Genomic DNA, 18433 nt, shown 5'->3' with positions numbered 1-18433 from the left:
ATCCATATTGGATTTCTATTTGCCATATATATCACAACTGTGCTGTGATGTGTCACAAAAGTTCTGAACCTTTCTATGCTCATAGTTTCTACAGATTGTAAATTAAAGATAAACATTTTTGCTAAAAGTATTATTATATAATTGATTGATTGACTATGACTTTTCAAATCACCCAGTATTCTTCAACCATTACTGGACCTGTGACGAAAAACAAGCTACATATGGACAGTACCAAAATAAATGATCTAATGACACTGTCTCTTTGCAGCAAAATCTGCAGAGCTGGGATTGTTGATCCCCCATATATATACAGTGGGGGAAAAAAGTATTTAGTCAGCCACCAATTGTGCAAGTTCTCCCACTTAAAAAGATGAGAGAGGCCTGTAATTTTCATCATAGGTACACGTCAACTATGACAGACAAATTGAGAATTTTTTTCTCCAGAAAATCACATTGTAGGATTTTCAATGATTTTATTAGCAAATTATGGTGGAAAATAAGTATTTGGTCACCTACAAACAAGCAAGATTTCTGGCTCTCACAGACCTGTAACTTCTTCTTTAAGAGGCTCCTCTGTCCTCCACTCGTTACCTGTATTAATGGCACCTGTTTGAACTTGTTATCAGTATAAAAGACACCTGTCCACAACCTCAAACAGTCACACTCCAAACTCCACTATGGCCAAGACCAAAGAGCTGTCAAAGGACACCAGAAACAAAATTGTAGACCTGCACCAGGCTGGGAAGACTGTATCTGCAATAGGTAAGCAGCTTGGTTTGAAGAAATCAACTGTGGGAGCAATTATTAGGAAATGGAAGACATACAAGACCACTGATAATCTCCCTCGATCTGGGGCTCCACGCAAGATCTCACCCCGTGGGGTCAAAATGATCACAAGAACGGTGAGCAAAAATCCCAGAACCACACGGGGTGAACTAGTGAATGACCTGCAGTGAGCTGGGACCAAAGTAACAAAGCCTACCATCAGTAACACACTACGCCGCCAGGGACTCAAATCCTGCAGTGCCAGACGTGTCCCCCTGCTTAAGCCAGTACATGTCCAGGCCCGTCTGAAGTTTGCTAGAGTGCATTTGGATGATCCAGAAGAGGATTGGGAGAATGTCATATGGTCAGATGAAACCAAAATAGAACTTTTTGGTAAAAACTCAACTCGTCGTGTTTGGAGGACAAAGAATGCTGAGTTGCATCCAAATAACACCATACCTACTGTGAAGCATGGGGGTGGAAACATCATGCTTTGGGGCTGTTTTTCTGCAAAGGGACCAGGACGACTGATCCGTGTAAAGGAAATAATGAATGGGGCCATGTATCGTGAGATTTTGAGTGAAAATCTCCTTCCATCAGCAAGGGCATTGAAGATGAAACGTGGCTGGGTCTTTCAGCATGACAATGATCCCAAACACACCGCCCGGGCAACGAAGGAGTGGCTTCGTAAGAAGCATTTCAAGGTCCTGGAGTGGCCTAGCCAGTCTCCAGATCTCAACCCCATAGAAAATCTTTGGAGGGAGTTGAAAGTCTGTGTTGTCCAGCGACAGCCCCAAAACATCACTGCTCTAGAGGAGATCTGCATGGAGGAATGGGCCAAAATACCAGCAACAGTGTGTGAAAACCTTGTGAAGACTTACAGAAAACGTTTGACCTGTGTCATTGCCAACAAAGGGTATATAACAAAGTATTGAGAAACTTTTGTTATTGACCAAATACTTATTTTCCACCATAATTTGCAATTAAATTCATTAAAAATCCTACAATGTGATTTTCTGGATTTTTATTTCTCATTTTGTCTGTCATAGTTGACGTGTACCTATGATGAAAATTACAGGCCTCTCTCATCTTTTTAAGTGGGAGAACTTGCTCAATTGGTGGCTGACTAAATACTTTTTTCCCCACTGTAACCTTTTATTGGTCGCAAGAATTGTGTATAATAATTTAAACTGAAAAATTATACGTTTTGAATCCGGAGTCGTTTTGCATATCAGTTCATAAACCATGTGCCATGGAATCAGTACATCGAAAATCTATTTCCAACTATTTTGCAATCTATGTGGCACAGCTGTCAATTTGTTTGGTCCTTAAATTAAACTGGTATACTTATATACAGTGTTGCTAGCAGCTGACTGTTGATTAATTTTCACATTTCCACAGCCTTACCAAGCAGTTCTTGAGAGGCAGTATGTTACTCATAAATATTTCGAGTCAGGCCTACAAGCGCAGACCTACAGTTGAAGTCAGAAGTATATATACAGTTGAAGTCGGATGTTTACATACACCTTAGCCAAATACATTTAAACTCAGTTTTTCACAATTCCTGACATTTAATCCTAGTAAACATTCCCTGTCTTAGGTCAGTTAGGATCACTACTTTATTTTAAGAATGTGAAATGTCATTATAATAGTAGAGAGAATGATTTATTTCAGCTTTTATTTCTTTAAACCATTCCCAGTGGGTCAGAAGTTTACAAACACTCAATTAGTATTTGGTAGCATTGCCATTAAATAGTTTAACTTGGGTCAAACGTTTCGGGTAGCCTTCCACAAGCTTCCCACAATAAGTTGGGTGAATTTTGGCCCATTCCTCCTGACAGAGCTGGTGTAACTGAGTCAGGTTTGTAGGCCTCCTTGCTCGCACATGCTTTTTCAGTTCTGCCCACACATTTTCTATAGGATTGAGGTCAGGGCTTTGTGATGGCCACTCCAATACCTTGACTTTGTTGTCCTTAAGCCATTTTGCCACAACTTTGGAAGTATGCTTGGAGTCATTGTCCATTTGGAAGACCCATTTGCGACCAAGCTTTAACTTCCTGACTGATGTCTTGAGATGTTGCTTCAATATATCCACATAATTTTCCTTCCTCATGATGCCATCTATTTTGTGAAGTGCACCAGTCCCTCCTGCAGCAAAGCACCCCCACAGCATGATGCTGCCACCCCCATGCTTCACGGTTAGGATGGTGTTCTTTGGGCTTGCAAGCCACCCCCTTTTTCCTCCAAATATAATGATGGTCATTATGGCCAAACAGTTCTATTTTTGTTTCATCAGACCAGAGGACATTTCTTGAAAAAGTACAATCTTTGTCCCCATGTGCAGTTGCAAACCGTAGTCTGGCTTTTTTATGGCGGTTTTGGAGCAGTGGCTTCTTCCGTGCTGAGTGGCCTTTCAGGTTATGTCGATATAGGACTCGTTTTACTGTGGATATAGATACTATTGTACCTGTTTCCTCCAGCATCTTCACAAGGTCCTGTGCTGTTGTTCTGGGATTGATTTGCACTTTTCGCACCAAAGTACGTTCATCTCTAGGAGACAGAATGCGTCTCCTTCCTGAGCGGTATGACGGCTGCGTGGTCCCATGGTGTTTATACTTGTGTACTATTGTTTGTACAGATGAACGTGGTACCGTCAGGCATTTGGAAATTGCTCCCAAGGATGAACCAGACGTGTGGAGGTCTACAATATTTTTTCTGAGGTCTTGGCTGATTTCTTTTGATTTTCCCATGATGTCATGCAAAGAGGCACTGAGTTTGAAGGTAGGCCTTGAAATACATCCACAGGTACACATCCTATTGACTCAAATGATGTCAATTAGCCTATCAGAAGCTTCTAAAGCCATGACATCATTTTCTGGAATTTTCCAAGCTGTTAAAAAGGCACAGTCAACTTAGTGTATGTAAACTTCTGACCCACTGGAATTGTGATACAGTGAATTATAAGTGAAATAATTTGTCTGTAAACAATTGTTGGGATAATTACTTGTGTCATGCACAAAGTAGATGTCCTAACCGACTTGCCAAAACTGTAGTTTGTTCAAAAGAAATTTGTGGAGTGGTTGAAAATTGAGTTTTAATGAATCCAACCTAAATGTATGTAAACCTCTGACTTCAACTGTATTTCACTGAAAAAAAATGTAATATGACTTTCACTTGATAGTCATAAGCATGATACAGGTAGAGGTGTACAGTCGTGGTCAAAAGTTTTGAGAATGACACAAATAATAATTTTCACAATGTCTGCTGCCTCAGTTTTGATGATGGCAGTTTGCATATACTCCAGAATGTCATGAAGAGTGATCAGATGAATTGCAATTAATTGCAAAGTCCCTCTTTGCCATGAAAATGAACTTAATCCCCAAAAAACTTTTCCACTGCATTTCAGCCCTGCCACAAAAGGACCAGCTGCCATCATGTCAGTGATTCTCTCGTTAACACAGGTGAGAGTGTTGACGAGGACCAGGCTGGATATCACTCTGTCATGCTGATTGAGTTAGAATAACAGACTGGAAGCTTTAAAAGGAGGGTGGTGCTTGAAATCATTGTTCATTCTTTGTTAACCATGGTTGCCTGCAAGGAAACATGTTCCGTCATCATTGCTTGCACAAAAAGGGCTTCACAGGCAAGGATATTGCTGCTAGTAAGATTGCACCTAAATCAACCATTCATCGGATCATCAAGAACATCAAGGAGAGAGGTTCAATTGTTGTGAAGAAGGCGTCAGGTTGCCCAAGAAAGTCCAGCAAGCGCCAGGACTGTCTCCTAAGGTTGATTCAGCTGCGGGATCGGGGCACCACCAGTGCAGAGCTTGCTCAGGAATGGCATCAGGCAGGTTTGAGTGCATCTGCACGCACAGTGAGGCGAAGACTTTTGGAGGATGGCCTGGTGTCAAGAAGGACAGCAAAGAAGCTACTTCTCTCCAGGACAAACATCAGGGACAGACTGATATTCTGCAAAAGGTACAGGGATTGGACTGCTGAGGACTGGGGTAAAGTCATTTTCTCTGATGAATCCCCTTTCCGATTGTTTGGGGCATCCGGAAAACACCTTGTCCGGAGAAGACAAGGTGAGCGCTACCTTCCTGTCCTGTGTCATGCCAACAGTAAAGCATCCTGAGACCATTCATGTGTGGGGTTGCTTCTCAGCCAAGGGAGTGGGCTCACTCACAATTTTGCCTATGAACACAGCCATGAATAAAGAATGGTACCAACACATCCTCCGAGACCAACTTCTCCCAACCATCCAAGAACAGTTTGGTGACAACCAATGCCTTTTCCAGTAACCCATAAGGCAAAAGTGATAACTAAGTGGCTCTGGGAACAAAACATCAAAATGTTGTGTCCATGGCCAGGAAACTCCCCAGACCTTAATCCCATTGAGAACTTGTGGTCGATCCACAAGAGCCGGGTGGACAAACAAAAACCCACAAATTCTGACAAACTCCAAGCATTGATTATGCAAGAATGGGCTGCCATCAGTCAGGATGTGGCCCAGAAGTTAATTGACAGCATGCCAGGGCGGATTGCAGAGGTCTTGAAAAAGAAGGGTCAATACTGCAAATATTGACTCTTTGCATAAACTTAATGTAATTGTCAATAAAAGCCTTTGACACTTATGGAATGCTTGTAATTAGAATTCAGTATACCATAGTAACATCTGACAAAAATATCTCATAACACTGAAGCAGCGAACTTTGTGAAGACCAATACTTGTGTCATTCTCAAAACTTTTGACCACGACTGTAGGTAGTTGGTTGGTTGCATTTTTATCTCATATTTACTGCTAGGTGGAGCCCGAGTATATGGTGTGAGCGATAATCCAGATCCGAGTTTTGCCTCTCGCTGTTCTCGCATTCTACCTTGAGTCAAAGACCGCATTTCTCTCAGGCAGTGCTCGAAATTGGTTTGTCATATGCATGGAGAGCAAAGCTTTGGAAGCAAAACATATATCGAATTATTTGCCGTGGAGATTTTCAAACAAGAGACAAAATTATTTAGGATAGCCTACACTTCTTTTGCGCTAATGTGTTTTGCCTTTGAGCTTTTACTTTAGGACGTGATGTGGTAGTTACTGTACAAGAGGACGTGTTTTGTGCCACTACTTTTGAGGGACTGTCATCTGGATACCCAAGGAGCCCCTTCTTTCTCCAGCAATATCGACAGTATAGGGATCCTACAGACATTTCCAGCTCTTCTAGCCTACTACCGGACTTGTGAGAAAATATAAGCGGAGTTATTCGAAATAATTATTTGGAATCGCCATTCTTTTCCCTCGACCCTCTGAGGAGACTGATCTGTGCGCAAGGACGATATCAATTGGGTAAAGAAGATAGTGTGAACATTTTTATCACTTAAACTTTCAATGGGAGGACTATTTGAAGGGTAAATTGTTTCACCAGTATCTTCTAAAACACGGTAAGAATATTATGCTAAAATGCAGGCATTATGATTTAGCCTGCATCTTCATCAGTATTTTGGTTCGCATATGCACTTCAATAGCCTACCTGCAGTTTCTTGTATATCCAATATTTGCGTATGTTGAATGTAATGTGTAGGCTAATGAGTTATATACTTTGCTATATTTAAGAATTAATTTTTAAATAAACTTGTCGACGGTGTGTCACGGTTGGTATTCATTGGCCACGCAGGTTGCAATTAATTGCCTTGTCAAGATATCAATAGTTTCTGGTGTCAGTTGTGGTGATTAAGGAGCTTCACTTAATGAGCGCGTCCTTGCTGCTCTATCCAAATGAGAGAATCAATGTGTACATTTCAAATAGTTTGGGGTATGGTTTATTATAAAGTAAAGTGAATGTTTGGGACTATGCACAGGCAAGGTACGTTTGTCAGTTTCTCTATTCACAACCCTGCTTTCAGAAGACGTTGAAATAATGCGCAACGCGTTACTTTAGCACAATGTGAAGTTGGTGATGAATGAAAGTTTGTGTAGAATACCCGGAAACAGTTCACAGTCCGTTTTACAATGGGTGTTTGAAACAGCGGTTGTTCAAGAGAAAATGGAAAATGGTTTATACGATCATGGATAAACGGCAATATATGGAATAGGATGAAAATTGATGTTTTTTCCACATGTATAATGTCAATTTTGAGTGCCACCATGCAAGTTTGAGGAAAAACTGACGCAGTAACAGTCCTGAGGGGCCCATCTGCATCGCACGAGAAATGAAATATAGGCTATCATGAGCCACCAGAATTGGTTAGTTTTATGTTTCAATCTCATTCCTTTGCACACAAGACTGCCATAACTGCGACACCCCAGTAGTCCGCTGACGTTGGCCATAGGCGTTCACACTTATTTACTAATTTAATGTTTTGCTATCAGAAAGTATTAACACCCCTTGACTTATTTCACATTTTGTTGTTTTACAAAGTTGGATTAAAATGGATGTAATAGTCTTTTTTTTGGTCAACGATTCTACACAAAATACTCTATCAAAGTGGAAGAAACGTTCTAACATTTTTTTTTTTTTATCGTGAAAAATAAAGCACTATCTTGATTAGATAAGTATTCAACCCCCTGAGTCAATACATGTTAGAATCACCTTTGGCAGTGATTACAGCTGCATGTCTTTCTGGGTGAGTCTCTAAGAGCTTTCCACACCTGAATTGTTCTACATTTGCCCATTATTCTTTTACAAATTATTCAAGCTGTGTCAAGTTTTCAGGTCTTGCCATAGATTCTCAAGCAAATTTAAGTCAAAACTGTAACTTTGCTACTCAGGAACATTCACTATATTATTGGTAAGCAACTCTAGTGTAGATTTTGCCTTGTGTTTTTGGTTGTCTTACTGAAAGGTGAATTCATCTCTTTCTGGTGGAAAGCAGACTGAACTAGGTTTTCCTTTAGGATTTTTCTGTGCTTAGCTCAATTCCATTAATTTTTTATCCTGAAAAACTCCCTAGTCCTTAACGAATACAAACATAGCCATAACATGATGCAGCCACCACTATGCTTGAAAATATGGAAAGTGGTACTAAGTAATGTGTTGTATTGGATTTGCCCCAAACATAACACTTTGTATTCAGGACAAAAAGTTAATTGCGTTGTCACATTTTTTGCAGTATTACTTTAGTGCCTTGTTGCAAACAGGATGCATGTTTTGAAATATTCTGATTTGGTACAGGCTTCCTTCTTTTCACTCTGTCAATTAGGTTAGTATTGTGAAGTAATTACAATGTTGTTGATCCATCCATCCTCAGGTTTCTCCTATCACAGCCATTAAACTCTCTAACTGTTTTAAAACCCTCCCGTTGTCCTAGGGTCAAAATGACCCGCCGCTGTGTTGAACCAACTTTATTTAATTTTTATATTTTTGGGATCATTTGTGAGAAGGAGGCAGTGAGACTTTAAAGAAAGTATCACTGCCTCCTTCTCACAAATGATCCAAAAAATATAAAAATTAAATAAAGTTGGTTCAACACAGTGGCGGGTCATTTTGACCCTAGGACAACGGGAGGGTTAAAGTAATGATTGGCCTAATGGTGAAATCCCTGAGCGACCTGTATCTTTGTAGTGACTTGGTGTATTGATACACCATCCAAAGTGTAATTAATAACTTCACCATGCTCAAAGGGAAATTCAATGTCTGCTTTTTTTTATTTATTTTTTACCCATCTACCAGTAGGTGCCCTTCTCTGCGAGGCTTTGGAAAACCTCCCTGGTCTTTGTGGTTGAATCTGTGGTTGAAATTCACTGCTCGACTGAGGGACCTTACAGATTATTGTGTGTGTGTGGGGTACAGAGCTGAGGAAGTCATTAAAAATAATGTTAAACACTATTATTGCCAGTCCATGCAATTTATGTGACTTGTTAAACACATTTTTACTCCTGAACCTATTTAGACTAAGGGGTTGAATACTTATTGACTCAAGACATTTTAGCTTTTCATTTTAAATTAATTTGTAAGATATGTTAATGTTTTAAATCAGAACTTTTCAACTTCTCTTCTGTCTCATTTCAATATCTTTTGCTATGTTGTCCTCAATGCCATTTTAGATATGAAAGGGAATGGACTAACATGAGTGACTGGCTATTCAGTGTGTGTGTGACATAAAACGTTCAAATTAGGGTCAAAGTCTGTAACATTAATATATTTGTCAAAGTTTTGAATCCTTCCCATCAGTTCCTCAGATCAATTGTGCATTATTTCCCAGACATTCTACCAAGGGCTAGTAGGCCTACTAGCTAACACTTGTTTGTCTCTGACTCTCCATCTCATCATCTGTGAAGTGCTGTCAAGGTGGTGACACGTGATTACAGCAATATCTTCAATGTGGTGGGTGTACGGTAAACATGCCCATAACAAAACTGAGCCATCTACCTCAGACGGTGAAGACCTTGTCATCCTCCCCCTAGAGGAAAAATCGGAGGACAGTTGATGCTTTGCTTTCTGTCTAATTGGATGTCAACCTGTAGTTTACTTTCAATGTATCTTGTCTTTGCTCATCCAATGCCACGTCGTTCTTCATAATATTTGCTCCACAGCTGTGGACAAAGTGTCCCAACGGTGTATGTTTGACGGCTATCACTTTTGACTATAATGCTAGATGCTGACCTCGCCTTTCCTCTTGTTGTGGTGCTGCCCCATTGAAGTGCATTCTGGATGGCTGGCCTAATTCGTTTAAGCCAACCGCTTATGCAGTAAAGTGAATATGTCTGGAAAATTGATAATCCTGGTAGCAAGAGTTGCTCTGTCTGTAAACTACCTTTTATTGCCAGAATAACAAGAAGAGGGTAGATGGAGAGTGGGGTGGCATATAGCGCCCGAGAGCTGGTGCAGGAGTCTACCTGTGTGTGCCATCTGGCTTGTGAAAACAGTGGTCCTCTGTAGCTCAATTGGTAGAGCATGGCGCTTGTAACGCCAGGGTAGTGGGTTCGATCCCCGGGACCACCCATACGTAAGAATGTATGCACACATGACTGTAAGTCGCTTTGGATAAAAGCGTCTGCTAAATGGCATATTATTATATTATTATTATTATTACCCTAGTGTCGTTACTGCTTTAGGTGTTCTAAGGCCTAGTAGGTGTTTTTTCCCGAAATCACACTTTATCTGTTTGTTATGGGCTGGAATTCAATCAAACTGGGCTTAGATCGTCTTCACCTTGTTGCATTAGTTGTCAATCTGTAAAATGAATGTGTATTGTATTCTTGTCACTATGATTTTTCTCAAGGCTGCTTTCCCTCTTTATTGTTTCGTTGTCTTGACAAAGATGGTTTTCCTGAGATGTTTCTCTGACAAAGGCATAACAACTGGTAATATTTCTTAACCTGGATGACATACAGTGAGATCCAAAAGTATTGGGACATTGACAAATGTTTTGTTGTTATGGCTCTGTATTCCTGCACTTTGGATTTGAAATGATACAAATACATTATATACCATTCATTTCTATTGGGCACAAAATAATCTGAAACACAACCAAAACAAACAGCAAATGCATCCAACTAATTTTTAAAGTCACAAGCTTGATGTAGTCATTGCGTGCTATGAATATGGGACCAAATACTTAACTTTTTACTACTTTAATACACATATACTGTAAGTGAATTTGTCCCAACACTTTTGGTCTCCTAAAATAGGGAAGATTTCATCAAAAGTGCATTACAGTGGCTTGGAAATACAATACCATTTCGAAAGGAGGCAAATAGTTAGTAGGAAAACCTTTTGTCATCATTTTGATGTCGCCAGATTGACTTCAGATGCAGTATGTTATCTAGCTAGCTAAGATTGAGGGGAGACCACGAGATTGTAGCTAGCTCACGTTAGCATTACTAGCTTTTTTTTGACAAACTTTGCTTAAAATAACATTGCCATCTGTCTAAAGTAGGAATTTGACATCATGATAATGATGGCAAAGTTGTTTCCTACTAAATATCTGCCTACTTTAGCAATGTCATCATATTTCCAGGACACTGTAGTGTAATTTAGACTAAACAGTCGTTAGCCTCCGTCCAGAATGATTGGGCTTATCGCGACTTTTGGGCACCACTATGGCACCGCAGGCAGAGGGCGGATTGAGAACGTTCATAACAATGGCATGACGCGACTGAGTGACGGAGGTGCAAACTATGAATAGGTTGGAATAGCTCTTGCCAGCTCATCTTGAGGCAGTGAAAGATGGAGGTCTTTAGTCGGTATTGTCTCTCTGTATAGGGCCTCTGTCTGTGTGTGTATATATTACTCTCATGATTTAAGCCCTCCCTTCTATACGCTGCACCACATTCCAGCTAATGGCGTAAATGTTTTATGATACGGGTTAATTTGGTGCCCTCAGTAAAAACATTGGTTTCAATTAAACCAATCCTAACTACTTCCATATAGGCCACCATTTCATTTCATTCTCAGAGGCTGTGCTGTTTTAGTTCAGGTTTATTATAATTTTTTGTTTCCCTAAAGTCGATTCAATATGGATTTGATTGAGCTTTTTGGACATTACGCAGCAGGTGGTATCAAATTTGCCATTAAAGTATGACTCGATACATGATCTCTTCAATTCTCTTCAGTAGGTTCACTGTATAGGATATGACTTGATAGCTCCTCCACTGTAAGGCTTTTACTTGAGTTAAAAGTACTGGCCTTGTATCGATTTGAATACCGTAAAACATAAAATTAAACGCTCTCTCAAATAGCCACCTGTCCCTTTTAATAGCCTGGCAATGGCACATATTTCTGCAAATAAACGCCTGTTTCAAATAAACAATGGTTCTAAAGGAATTTGTTTATGAGGTTAACATGAATTGCCATTAATTGTTTACGAGGTTTAATGACAAAATGATGGCGATCATCCGTTTTGGCTGTGAACAGCTGAGAACTGCTAGCTAACTGGCAAGCACAAAAACAGTCAAGAACTTTGGGAGAATAGACCCTTAGAAATCGGCTGATCGCCCTCTAGTGGCGAAATAAAGAACTGCCGAAATTGCACAGTAAAAGAGGAGAATAATTATTCTGTCACTGAAGTTTTTTTATAAAGGCATACTAAGACAAAAGAAACGTGACAGTGTGTAAATGATAACACATTAGTGCAGGAGGTGAATAAATATATTAAAATGCTTGAAGTGAATGCTGGAATTAAACAATTAACTATGCAAATGAGCAAAAGCTGTGTGCATTAAGGAAATGGACACCTGGCTCAAATAGAAGCCTCTCTAAGCGCCTGTTTTGTAAAGTGATTTAAGCAAATAAACGCCTCGGCTATTAATTGAAGTTTTACGGTAGGTTACCCAAGGCTACTGGCTATGGAGGGGATTTAGATGCCTGTAAATTACTGTACACACACACACACACACACACACAAACACACAGCAGACAGCACAGCAGAAGTTCAAACAGGAAGTACTTGACTCACTCTGTTGAGAAATGGTCATCAGAATCAGAGATTATGCTACAGGACTGCTTTGGTAGTGCTGATTGGAATATGTTCTGAGACTCAGAGGATAACATGGCCGAGCTAACCACCTCTGTCACCGGCTTCATAAAGAAATGCATCGGTGACGTTGTTCCCACAGTGACGGTTCGCTGCTTCCCCAATCAAAAGCCCTGAATTAACAGAGGTTGGCGCTAAACTAAAAGACAGGGCTACCGCAGACAAAACTGAAGCTATGGCCGAGGACAGGAACAAGTACAAGAAGTTCTGCTACGACCTCCGTAGTGATCTAACGAGCAAAAGGACAATATAGGAATAAGGTGGAATCATACTACACCGGCACCGCCGCATGTGGCAGGGGCTACAGTCCAGAAGACCCAGCCACTAACAATGCCTCTCTTCCAGATGAACTCAATGCATTTAATGCACGCTTCGACAATAACATAGTTTGTGTAGGCCCCCACCAACCCAAAGGACTGGGTGATCTCGCTCTCCGAGGCTGTTCCAGGGTCTGTTCTCAGAGCATGCATAGATCAGCTGGCTGGAATATTCACTGTAAATTTTCAACCTCTCCTTTTCCCAGTCTGTAATCCCCACATGTCTTAAGATGACTACCATAATTCCTGTTTCCAAGAACTCTTCATGCCACAATTACTACCGCCCTGTAGCGCTCACATCTGTTATCATGAAGTGCTTTGAAAGGCTGGTTATGGCACACATCATCTCCATCATCCCAGACACCCTAGACCCACTCCAAATTGCAAACAGCCCCAACAGATCCATAGATGACACAATCTCAATTGTACGCTACTCTGCCCTCACCCACCTAGATAAGAGGAATACCTATGTGAGTAGGATTTTCATGGACTACAGCTCAGCATTCAACATTATTGTGCCCTCCAAGCTCGTCACCAAGCTTATGACCCTGGGACTGAACACCTCCCTCTGCAACTGGATCCTGGACTTCCTGACGGGCCGAACCCAGGTGATGAGGGTAGGCAAACATGACCTCTGCCACGCTGACCCTGTACTCCCTGTTCACCCACGATTGCGTGCCACACACGACTCCAACACCATCATCAAGTTTGCTGACGACACGACGGTGGTAGGCCTGATCACCGGCGACGATGAGACAACCTACAGGGAGGAGGTCAGTGACCTGGCAGCGTGGTGACAGGACAACAACCTCTCCCTCCAACGTCAGTAAGACCAAGGAGCTGATCGTGGACTACAAGAAATGGGGGGTCGAGAGCTTCAAGTTCCTCGGTGTCCAAATCACTACAGACTTAAAATGGTCCACTCGCACAGTCATGAAGAAAGCGCGACAGAGCCTCTTCCCCCTCAGGAGGTTGAAAAGGTTTGGCATGGGCCCGCAAATACTCAAAGTTCTACAGCTGCACCATTGAGAGCATCTTGACTGGCTGAATCACTGCATGGTATGCAAACAACACCGCCCTCGATCGCATGGCGCTATAGAGGGCGGTGCGGACAGCCCAGTACAGTGAGGGAAAAATGTATTTGATCCCCTGCTGATTTTGTACGTTTTCCCACTGACAAAGACATGATCAGTCTATCATTTTAATGGTAGGTTTATTTGAACAGTGAGAGACAGAATAACAACAACAAAATCCAGAAAAACGCATGTCAAAAATGTTATAAATTGATTTGCATTTTAATGAGGGAAATAAGTATTTGACCCCTCTGCAAAACATGACTTAGTACTTGGTGGCAAAACCCTTGTTGGCAATCACAGAGGTCAGACGTTTCTTGTAGTTGGCCACCAGGTTTGCACACATCTCAGGAGGGATTTTGTCCCACTCCTCTTTGCAGATCTTCTCCAAGTCATTAAGGTTTCGAGGCTGACGTTTGACAACTTGAACCTTCAGCTTCCCTCCACAGATTTTCTATGGGATTAAGGTCTGGAGACTGGCTAGGCCACTCCAGGACCTTAATGTGCTTCTTCTTGAGCCACTCCTTTGTTGCCTTGGTCGTGTGTTTTGGGACATTGTCATGCTGGAATACCCATCCAAGACCCATTTTCAATGCCCTGGCTGAGGGAAGGAGGTTCTCACCCAACATGGCGGCGTCCATCGTCCCTTTGATGCGGTGAAGTTGTCCTGTCCCCTTAGCAGAAAAACACCCCCAAAGCATAATGTTTCCACCTCCATGTTTGACGGTGGGGATGGTGTTCTTGGGGTCATAGGCAGCATTCCTCCTCCTCCAAACACGGCGAGTTGAGTTGATGCCAAAGAGCTTGATTTTGGTCTCATCTGACCACAACACTTTCACCCAGTTCTCCTCTGAATCATTCAGATGTTCATTGGCAAACTTCAGACGGGCCTGTATATGTGCTTTCTTGAGCAGGGGGACCTTGCGGGCGCTGCAGGATTTCAGTCCTTCACGGCGTAGTGTGTTACCAATTGTTTTCTTGGTGACTATGGTCCCAGATGCCTTGAGATCATTGACAAGATCCTCCCGTGTAGTTCTGGGCTGATTCCTCACCGTTCTCATGATCATTGCAACTCCACGAGGTGAGATCTTGCATGGAGCCCCAGGCTGAGGGAGATTGACAGTTCTTTTGTGTTTCTTTCATTTGCGAATAATCGCACCAACTGTTGTCACCTTCTCACCAAGCTGCTTGGCAATGGTCTTGTAGCCCATTCCAGCCTTGTGTAGGTCTACAATCTTGTCCCTGACATCCTTGGAGAGCTCTTTGGTCTTGGCCATGGTGGAGAGTTTGGAATCTGATTGATTGATTGCTTCTGTGGACAGGTGTCTTTTATACAGGTAACAAACTGAGATTAGGAGCACTCCCATTAAGAGTGTGCTCCTAATCTCAGCTCATTACCTGTATAAAAGACACCTGGGAGCCAGAAATCTTTCTGATTGAGAGGGGGTCAAATACTTATTTCCCTCATTAAAATGCAAATCAATTTATAACATTTTTTACATGTGTTTTTCTGGATTTTTTTGTTGTTATTCTGTCTCTCACTGTTCAAATAAACCTACCATAAAAATTATAGACTGATCATTTCTTTGTCAGTGGGCAAACGTACAAAATCAGCAGGGGATCAAATACTTTTTTCCCTCACTGTACATTACTGGGGCCGAGCTCCCTGCCATCCAGGACCTCTATCAGGCGGTGTGAAAGTAAGGCCCGGATTATCGTTAAAGACCCCAGCCACCTAAGCCATAGACTATTCTCTCTGCAAGCGATACCGGTGCATCAAGTCTGACACCAACAGGCTCCTGAACAGCTTCTATCCCCAAGCCAAAAGACTGCTAAATAGCTAACAGAATGGCTACATCGGAGTTGACCGTTATATTTTATTTTTATTTTTGCACGGTCTCTATGCACACTCACAGGACTCTACACACTCACGCACACTGACACTCCAACACACATAACATGCGCACACACATTTATACAGACACATGCACACACTCACATACAATCTTTATTTACGCTGCTGATGACAAGTCACCTTACCCTATAGATATCTATGTTTATCACTCCAGTGTCCCTGCATATTGAAAATATGGAATTGGAACTGACCCTGTATATAGCTTCTTACTTTCTTGTGTTCTTATTTTTTTGTTATTTTAATGCCACATTTATATTGATTACTGCATTTTTGGGTTTCAGTTGTGCAACTTCCCTTTTACAGTAAGGGAAGCTATTAAGTAGGTTGAATATAGCTCATGTAACAGTATATGCAGCTTATTGCTCAGGTACATGTACAAATTGGATTCGGGGGGTGAAATGAATATTCATTTCGGTGCCTGCATGTACAATCATCTGTTCTGGAATCAAAAACCATTTGTTCATTGTGGCTTCTGTACCGACTGCCTTCTGTGTCCATGTACATTGTGTTTAATGAGGGAAATTAGTTTCTTTATTGAATCCAGAAATTACAGGAAGAGAGCCAAAGCCAGCAGCACCTGGTAATTGTTTTTTTGCCCCCTCCCTTTCAACGCTTCTCTGACAAACCAAAATGTTTGGAATTTTCAGCCAATTTGGTCATTGCCAAAGTTGGTGTTGGAATAGAGTTTTGGGTTGCTGGATGGCTTGAAGGGGGCTAAATGTATGATTGACGACTTGGGCATGTCAAAACTGGCCTTGGATCCCTACAGATTGTATGCGGCTGCTGTTTGCATTGTTGGAGTATAAAGTATTTTATTTTATTTTATTTCACCTTTATTTAACCAGGTAAGCCAGTTGAGAACAAGTTCTCATTTACAACTGCGACCTGGCCAAGATAAAGCAAAGCAGTGCGATTAAAAACAACACAGAGTTACATATGGGGTAAAAAACATAAAGTCAATAATACAACAGAAAATATATATACAGTGTGTGCAAATGTAGCAAGTTATGGAGGTAAGGCAATAAATAGGCTATAGTGCAAAATAATTACAATAGTATTAACACTGGAATGCTAGATGTGCAAGAGATTATGTGCAAATAGAGATACTGGGGTGCGAAAGAGCAAAAATAAATAACAATATAGGGATGAGGTAGTTGGGTGGGCTAATTTCAGATGGGCTGTGTACAGGTGCAGTGATCGGTAAGGTGCTCTGACAACTGATGCTTAAAGTTAGTGAGGGAGATAAGAGTCTCCAGCTTCAGAGATTTTAAAGTATAAAGGCTTTAGAAATGCTAGTGTAGCATCAATCATATCTTTTATGGATACAGATAGCCAGGTTTGGCTAAATCCTTGCATACCACCAAGTAGAATATGACAGAATTACAGATGCCAAGGAGACAACAGTTAGACTACCTGCCCCGACACTCACTGACCCACCCACCCCACCCACCAAGGTTACAGTGAAGGGAAAAAAGTATTTGATCCCCTGCTGATTTTGTACGTTTGCCCACTGACAAAGAAATGATCCGTTTATCATTTTAATGGTAGGTTTATTTGAACAGTGAGAGACAGAATAACAACAACAAAATCCAGAAAAACGCATGTCAAAAATGTTATAAATTGATTTGCATTTTAATGAGGGAAATAAGTATTTGACCCCCTCTCAATCAGAAATATTTCTGGCTCCCAGGTGTTTTTTTATATAGGTAACAAACTGAGATTAGGAGCACACTCTTAAAGGGAGTGCTCCTAATCTCAGCTTGTTACCTGTATAAAAGACACCTGTCCACAGAAGCAATCAATCAATCAGATTCCAAACTCTCCACCATGGTCAAGACCAAAGAGTTCTCCAAGGATGTCAGGGACAAGATTGTAGACCTACACAAGGCTGGAATGGGCTACAAGACCATCGCCAAGCAGCTTGGTGAGAAGGTGACAACAGTTGGTGCGATTATTCGCAAATGGAAGAAACACAAAAGAACTGTCAATCTCCCTCGGCCTGGGGCTCCATGCAAGATCTCACCTCGGGAATTGCAATGATCATGAGAACGGTGAGGAATCAGCCCAGAACTACACGGGAGGATCTTGTCAATGATCTCAAGGCAGCTGGGACCATAGTCACCAAGACAACAATTGGTAACACACTACGCTGTGAAGGACTGAACTCCTGCAGCGCCCGCAAGGTCCCCCTGCTCAAGAAAGCACATATACAGGGCCGGCTGAAGTTTGCCAATGAACATCTGAATGATTCAGAGGAGAACTGGGTGAAAGTGTTGTGGTCAGATGAGACCAAAATCGAGCTCTTTGGCATCAACTCAACTTGCTGTGTTTGGAGGAGGAGGAATGTTGCCTATGACCCCAAGAACACCATCCCCACCGTCAAACATGGAGGTGGAAACATGTACAGTCAAATCTTGGGTGAGAACCTCCTTCCCTCAGCCAGGGCATTGAAAATGGGTCGTGGATGGGTGTTTCAGCATGACAATGACCCAAAACACACAGCCAAGGCAACAAAGGAGTGGCTCAAGAAGAAGCACATTAAGGTCCTGGAGTGGCCTAGCCTGTCTCCAGACCTTAATCCCATAGAAAATCTGTGGCGGGAGCTGAAGGTTCGAGTTGCCAAACGTCAGCCTCGAAACCTTAATGACTTGGAGAAGATCTGCACAGAGGAGTGGGACAAAATCCCTCCTGAGATGTGTGCAAACCTGGTAGCCAACTATAAGAAACGTCTGCCCTCTGATTGCCAACAAGGGTTTTGCCACCAAGTACTAAGTCATGTTTTGCAGAGGGGCAAGTACTTATTTCCCTCATTAAAATGCAAATCAATTTATAACATTTTTGACATGCGATTTTCTGGATTTTTCTGTTGTTATTCTGTCTCTCACTGTTCAAATA

General features: G+C 41.6%; 1 protein-coding gene across 10 annotated transcripts in view; it reads left to right on the top strand.

The window, feature by feature from the left end:
- The first annotated feature begins 5675 nt into the window (after positions 1–5675).
- LOC121554692 (adhesion G protein-coupled receptor L3) overlaps positions 5676–18433 on the top strand; it is a 318628-nt gene continuing 305870 nt past the window's right edge. For all 10 annotated transcript variants that reach the window (XM_045211912.1, XM_041868385.2, XM_041868384.2 and 7 more), the window contains exon 1: positions 5676–6200. The gene's annotated coding sequence lies outside the window, so the exon portion shown is untranslated. The remainder of the gene's footprint in view (positions 6201–18433) is intronic.

Source organism: Coregonus clupeaformis, chromosome 39 (genome assembly GCF_020615455.1).
Source record: "Coregonus clupeaformis isolate EN_2021a chromosome 39, ASM2061545v1, whole genome shotgun sequence".
Lineage (NCBI taxonomy): Eukaryota > Metazoa > Chordata > Actinopteri > Salmoniformes > Salmonidae > Coregonus > Coregonus clupeaformis.
The sequence above is the reverse complement of the archived record's forward strand: the minus strand, read 5'-3'. Positions and strand labels throughout refer to the sequence as shown.